An 8,321-nucleotide genomic window follows, 5' to 3' on the forward strand; every position below is an offset into this window, starting at 1 on the left:
TTGCTTTACTTGTACTTTTTTTGTTTGCTACATAATTGCATATGTGTAATTTCATAGTTTTGATGTCCTTCATTGTAGAAAATAACTTTTCACTAGCACTGTACATTCTCCAATCTCCCATAAGAATATTAAGAGGATTTTCTTGATGGCTTGACGCTTAATGATTGGTAATATTGCTGTTGGGGTGTATGGGCTAAAGAAAGTTGCAGTAAAATGTTATCTTCAACTTTTGTGCAAAAGGTTTTACTTGGTGGGTGAATATAACTGGTGTGAGAGAATTTTTCATAGGTCAGGATGTGACACATTCAGTCGTTGTGACATCTTGTCTACACAGAAGGCGTAGTGTGAGCAATACATTACAGTCCATCTGTCCCTATATAGGATGCATTCAGGAACAGTAGGTCACCTTTTGTCACTGTAGCGACACGCATAAAGGAGAAGAAAATAGACTTGAAGTGGATTGTTTCAAAGAGAATCTCAAAGTGTATCCATTCTGTTGCACACGCGGGAGACAGACTGATGGTTATGGCTTACATGCTTTCTGTGTAGACACGCCATGAGAAACTTTGAAGAATTGAAGATTTATTGAGTGTTTAAGATGGATTAAAATGGTGGTGTTTGTAGGGAAAAAATGTTGTGGTGCCAAAAGTCATCCTAGGAATCTGTTTGGAAAAGGGTAGGGTTACAGGTAAACTTCAACCACATATTAGAAATAGTAAGTAAGAATGTCAGTTAGGAAAGGAACGAAAATATCTTCTGACCAGGAAAGCTTTCAGTGCTGTAATTTGCTTCGAAGAAACACTCTCAGTTCTCACACTATAGCAGCATCTAACCTCTTGTTGCCGAATGAACGATGGCTTCTCGCTGCGTCACACCTAGCGTTAAACCATGCCCATAGCTGCCAGTACTTCATCGTAGGACACTGATTGGTCCGAACAAGGGCTTAGCTTGAAGCCTGGCAAGATGGATTGTCACGTGATCTCATTATTTCATGATCTCGCGAAGCCAGCTGCCCCGCAAGGTAAGCCAATATTGTGAGGATTAGAAAAATTTGCAAGCTCTTAGATGAAGTGAAAACCAAAAGACAACACTAACAACAAAGACTGAAAGAACCAGTTGGACTACATTATGTTAGCTTTATGTTGTTTTATAGTACATGATCTACAAAAACACATTGTACTGCATTGTACATAATGATTGAACTGTGAGAAGTACCAATAAGGCTGTCATTCTTCAAATATGAGCACATGGTTTGTGCATTTGTAGAGAATACAAAACTCAAACATTCACTGCGTACATACAGTACAAACTACTCCACACTTTCTTTGACCATCTCTCACTCTCTGTCACTTACATTCACAGACTCATACATACAGATATACACCCCAGTGTAGCTACGTTTTCATCTCTCAGCTTTTTATTTTTTGACATTTTATACATGAAATGTTTCCACCCAATCCCATAGTGTGTATCCTTAGGAGTGTAAGGAGACTGCATCAAAACAGAGAGATAATCAAAAATAATATAGTATATACATCCTCTCTGGATCATCCATACTCAACACGGTGATGCGCCTTCTCTCTCTCTCTATTCTTTACGAGAAGAGAAAATTGCACATGTAATAAAATCCAATTTTGTATTTCATTCTGAGAACTACAATAAACACAAAACAAGCAGTAAATAAGCTTTTCAAAAAGCTGATTACCAAAGCAATTTATTGCCAAGTCTAGGACTGTGTTAAAGCAGAACAGCCCTGGAAAGTGGAGGGACCCCACATACCAAATCTTCTCTCCCTCAAGCTCTTTGCTTTCCATGTTATTAGCTGGGCTGCTTGGTGAGGAGCCAATCTGATCAACTTATTTTACTATATAATGCTCCAGCTCCCACTGAAAGCAGTTATGAAAGGATTGTGATTGAGGTCATCCTTGCATCCATCACAATACTGCTACGTATATTACCAAGGCCTTTTTTTTTCAGTGTTTAGGTTAGTGTTTCAAGCAATACAAGGGACCATGTGAGCCTTGGTTGATTGTCAGGGTTTAGGTCACTGAACTGGATCACTACAATATAGTGAACGCCTGTCTTCTCCTGCAGAGGAATATGCTCATGATACCATGTTCCTGTTACCAAACATGAACCAGGTGTCTTGCCAGATAGCCAAAGTGAAACCATCCACTCCAATTAGTGTTTTACACTCCTCATTTCCATTGTGCTGTTTTTCTTCACACACAACACTGATAATGTGAAGGATGTTTTAGGGTTTTTGCCTGCAACATTGTATTGTAGATTTCGCAAATTAGCTCAAACTTAGTAGGTAGGGATTGAGGAATGAGCAAAAAGTAAAAAGTCTGCATAATATTTTTGAATATAAATTGAGGCAGTGACGGCACAGGAGAAAATGCTATGTGGGGATTATTCACAGTTATATAATGTTCGGAAGAAAACCAGGCGCTTCTCATTTTGGTCACTTATCCCTCATTGTAAAGGTCTGTATATTTCATTGCTGGTGCAGCAGCTTAGGGGATACATTTCAAAGCAGCAAATAAAAATTGGCTAAACTTCCAAAATTAGCACTTCAAAGTCAAACATGATTTGCAGCGAGGGAAGGGGTGGAAGCAGTGTGACTGTGAAAGTGCGTTTGTAAAAGCAAACTGTGTGTGTTTGCGTGTGTTGGTGTGTGTGCGCAGTGGAGCTGATGTACAGAGTTCAGCATTAGGCCTTAGAACCAATTTCTAGGCAAATTGGTTTCATTTAAGAATGAGATCACAGAGTAAGCAAACCTCTTTCAGGGCAAGTTCATGCATCTGTAGCCATTTATTTCAGTTTTATATGCATTGCTTGGCACAGGCTGTTTGTAGGTAGAATATACATAATCTTAGCCATGGGCACCATGCTATAGTTAACATCTTCACATTTACCTGTTATTACCATGAAGCCTAATAGCTTCTTTCATTTCATTGCATTCTGTCAAAAAGAGCTTCAACAGTAATTTAGTATTTTGTTTTCTATATTCCTTCAAGCACTGTTGTGGAATCAGTGCTAATCAAAGCCACATGCAACTAATTGCCCTCTCCAGTCTCTTGCGAATAGCACAAGCAAAGCCCATTAGGCATCAATGGAACATATGTTGGAGTTTTTGAGTGGGTGCGAAATTCAGTTTATTTTCAAGGGGAATAATAGTCACTTGACCACAGTTGGCATCTCTGCTCATATTTTGATTTACTTAAGACATTTGCATTCACAACATTTTAAAACAAATGCTGTAGCTCTGTCTCTGAGGCTGTAAGGCCACAGTTGTCTGTTTGAAGGACAGCATAATGGCTCATGAGTAGAGAGCATAGATTATTCATTCAGATTGCTATGCAATAAACACTATTCATGCAGAAATAGAAAATCAACAACACTTATTTTTTAGATGATCAGCTGAACAGTAAGGGATGAAATCCCACATAATGCCACTTAATGATGGCAACATATTCAGTGTTGTCCTGGATTAACCGTCTGTCCACAGATGAAAATATCTAAGCAACTATCATGGATATTCATGGATTGCTTTAAAATTTGTAGACATGCATGGTCCCCACAGGATGACTGACTGTGGTGAAGGCTGACTTTCTCTTATGCACTGTCCTGTGATATATTTCTACATCTACTCAATAAATAGACACAATTTGGTACATAAATGTTTCCCAGAGAAGGTATCCGGCCTACTGGAGTGATCCTCTGATGTCACCATTAGTTTGACATTTTAGTCCTTTACTGAAATGTCTCAACAACTGTTGGTTGGATGGTTTGCTGTGAATTTTAGTGCACACATTCACCGTCCCCCATAGGATGAATTGTAATAACTTTGATCTCCTGACTTTTCTTTTATAGCACAATCATCTCGTCAAAATTGTATTTGTCCAATACTTAACTTACGTGTTTGACGAAATACCTACAAAACTAAGGACATTCCCACCAGACTCAGCTGTACTGTACTGTAATGTGTTAATTAGCAGATGTATGTGGTAACCTGCTAAACCAACACAGTGAACACGGTAAACATTTTACCTCATGAACATGCTAGCATTGTCATGCTTACACACTAAACCAACGTGGTAAATACAATGACAGTATAAGGAATGCACAGCATATGTGTGGTGTCACCCATAGGTTTCCGAAGCACCATTTTAAAGCTCAAAATGTGCGGCGCTGGCCACCACCATGTCGGTTGTCTATTTGGGGTTCTTCCGCCTTCCAGCTAATCTAAAAAACAGCAGAGACGTGCATCATTAGTGGACCGAAAGCGGGCTGATTGTGACACCTGTACCTGCTCAAACAAGCCATCTGTAATGGCACCCAACGGTCAATAAAACCAGCAACGCTGTTAATAACGCCTAACTTTAAGCCCTAATATAACTTGAACAGGTGAGTTAAAAAAAAATAAAAAATCAGACTGTTCATTTTAATATAGGCGCTTATAGAGGTTGAAATATTCTGTAGCCAGCCTCAAGTTGCTGCTCCAGGAATTACAGTTTTTGGCACTTCTGCATTGGATTCATTTCCCAGACACGGAAGCTGCTGCTTGGGTAAATATGGTAAACATTATACATCATAAACATTCTAGCACTGTCATGCTAACATACTAAACCAACAGGGTAGACACAGTAACTATATTCTACCTCATAAACATGTAAGCATTGTCATTGAATGTTAGCATGCTGATGTGAGTATGTAGTAATACAAACCTCACAGAGCTTCTAGCATTGCTGTAGAGTGGACAACAGCTCTGATTCTTATTTGCTGAAAATAAACCGGTCTGATTCTTAAATCTTGTGATGCAGCCCAGTAACTGAGGAACTATGCTCATATTGGACAAACTAGCAGGTCATGTATTTTTTTATAGTGCCAACTTTCAGTGCAAGGGCGTGGGAAGTAGCGTGTCCTTTCAGCAAAACGGAAAGTAAGGGTGTGTTGGTGTTGATGGGCGCCGGAAATGTACAGCCTCTTTCCATAACTTTAAACAAGCGGTTTAGTTGCCTAACCGTAACCACAACTTAATCATAGTCTGTCAGCCATAGCCATGAAATTTTCCTAATATTTAGGATGACTTGAAATTGGATGTGTCATGGCAATGAAATCTCGACTGTTGGGATATATGATTGTATGATTGTAATGTTATCGTTGTCCTTTTTTTGCAGATCTATATATATATATATATATTTGACAGAAACATCTTAAACAAGACAGGAAATGTAGGATAGAGAGAGAGAGAGGACCACATGGGCTGCAGGGTGGCGCACATTCTAACCAGAATGTCCGTTTTAACATGGTGTACAGTGTAACGGAAACAGAGAACTTCAAAAATCGCAGAATCTAAATGTCTTATTGTTTGTCGTCTGCACCAGAGTGTGATCCTTTGACTTGTAAAGAAGGGACATTTCTAATCTACAAACTCACTGTCACATTGAAAAAGAAGATTAGTGTATTGTGGAACAGAAATGATCGTCTAGAGCTGTTATTCAGATAATGATTACAATTTCCCACATGGCAATTATGAGGTTGATTCCTCGCCAAGAGTTGGACACCGTACCAATTTAGAAAATACACTGGCAGGAGGTTACTTTGAATATTACCTGAAGTAATCAAAATGCATGGCCAACTATCAGTTTCTTCTCCCAAAAAACTCTCATCCATATAATTAAATTCACTATAATTAGAAGTGTTGCAGTGCAGATGGATCCAGAATAAAACACTGAATCACTAGTTTCACTTATCTCACTTCCTTTTTATTCTATGTGCGCCCTTTATGACCATGCTCTGCTGACAGCTGTCCCTATGTCAATATGAATGTCTGTCAGGAGAGATTATACATCACATGAATCGAGGCAGATAATGAGCAAGAGGGAAGGGCACTTTTAACACCCCCCCGTGTGCAACATATGACACAAGCCAAGCTAATTAAGCAGATGCCATAATGCAGTAATCAGGAACACAGAGGAGGTTGGAGAATTCACAAACTTGAGTCATAACAGCACAACATTTGGTGCTTAAGAACTTCTCCACCACCACAAGCAGATGGGAATGCCAAGCTGCAGTGCATGTGTATTTATGTGTGTGAGCATGCCTTTGTGTGTGTGTCATGTTTTGTAATTTAGGGTGAGTGTGCGTGTGTCTCAGTAGTATCTGTGTTGTTCATGTGCATGTGTTTTATTATATGGTTAGTATTTAAAATGTGTCTGTGGGCGCGTACACTCATGTATATGAGCCTGTGCATGTGAGTGCATGATAGAACACACACAACGCTCTGAATCTGTATGTGTTTGTGTGTGTGGATTTACAGCTGGGAACAGTGTTACCTGGTGAGGTGTTTTCCTCATTATTTTTCCGGAAAATGAGCAATCAGCCATATTGCATGGAGCCTGATTGTTTCCCTCTGTAAATCAATCCAGGAATTGCAATTAAAATGTTCTCTTATGTGGTATAATTGATGTCTACCTAATCCTTTATTTGCGCACCTGCTGGTGAGTCTCCATTTTTAATGAATTTCTAATTAATGCTCTTTGTACATTGGATTTATGTGTTAGCAAATTATGTTGCTGGTTTGTGTCCTGCCTGTGGAAAAGTGCCTACATAACGTGACACATGGGTTGAAATCTGAAGTTTGTCTGCTTTCACTAAAAATAGAGTTGCACGATACCCACGGTACCCCACGGTGCCAAATCATAACGGTTCCTACTATACTAGAAATTCTGCACGACGGTACTACAGTGGATTACTATACTACCTCTACGCTCCTCCCAGCTTCACTGCATGCTACTCCCTTGTAAACAAACCAACATGGCAACTACTGCAACCGAGCTACACAGCTGCTGGATGATTGGCTGTTTGCCTGTTACTGGTGACGCCCAGGGATATGATAGGCTGTTTTCACATGCTGGGTCCGCCCGTCTGTTAGCTGATTGACTGTTCGTTGTTTCCGCCGGCAAGAACGAACTCCATGAAGACAGCTCTGCTTCCATAGAAATTCGCCTCAAAACAAACAACAAGCTAAAGTTCTGTCTCGCCTATACACACGCATGGCTTACAGTCACAAACACGAGACAACACACTCACCATGGCAGAACCACCGGGCCTGAGCGGAGAGTCTGCCGCCGCGTCGTCGTCGTCAGTGGCAACACTAACTTTGCTAAAAAAACAAACTTGTTGTTTCAAACTTGTTTCAGTCTAATTCTTAATTCACCAGTATTATGTTTATCTTGCACCAAACAACATGATAAGTAAATAATAAGTATTTATAACTTGTACAAATACATTGCAGTTCATAAAAATAATAATAATAAAAAAAGGCTGCATATCGCGATAATACCCAGAACCGTGATACTTTGTCTGGTATAGTATCGTGGTTACTTATTTTGGTATCGTGACACCTCTAACTAAAAAAAAAAAGAAGAATATGGTGTTAGTTATGAATCATTAAATTACAACTATTCGGTCATTTTTGTAGGCCTTCTCCATACCATCATTCAGCATGCTCTATATTCCAAGTTATGCCTGTATAAACTGTGACAAACTCCCCTACCTGGCCTCTTCTATTATGATTGTACCACTATATTATGTGCACTTGCATCACACATGCACTAACTGCAAAGTATGTCACATTTATAGAGGATTAACACATGTAGTCATGGTGTGCAGCTTGTGTTTTTTCTTTTCTTTTTTAGCACAGGTTTGATCTATTCCTCCAGCACTGGTTTGACCTTTGAGGCCTGCATTACACACACTTTCACATTGCTGAGAGAAGGGTATCATACAGTTTACCAGACAATTTACAACGTCATATTAAATCAAAACTAGTGATGTAAGATGTCCAATTGCGCGTCTTCTTGGTTCTTGGCCTAACGTGTCACTTATGAGGTCTTGTAATATGTGATGTCATTGTACTAGAGTGAAATTAAAGGCTGCTGTCCAGACTGATGTACGACATGCAGTATTACCTCTTACTGAAGTTGAACGATATGATCTAAAAGCTGCTCATTTTCCTCAGCCCTGCCTGTTAAAAGAATGACATTTCTTTTTCTTCTTCTTTTTTCCACAATAAATAACGTCACTGTGTCAGGTTTTAGTGACATGATAACAGTATTGAGATTTCAACATGGCAGAATGAATTAGTGGCTCTGAAACGCTAAAGAAAAACTAAAGCTGAAATAATTAGCCAATTAATCATGAAGTTGATTGACAGAAAATGAATCAGATAATCGATTATAATTGAATTAATTGGGATAAAGTGACTTTCACCAGTTCCCACTCTTGATCACTGTAAACTGAATACCTTTGTG

This window comes from Larimichthys crocea, chromosome VIII, assembly GCF_000972845.2.
Source record: "Larimichthys crocea isolate SSNF chromosome VIII, L_crocea_2.0, whole genome shotgun sequence".
Lineage (NCBI taxonomy): Eukaryota > Metazoa > Chordata > Actinopteri > Sciaenidae > Larimichthys > Larimichthys crocea.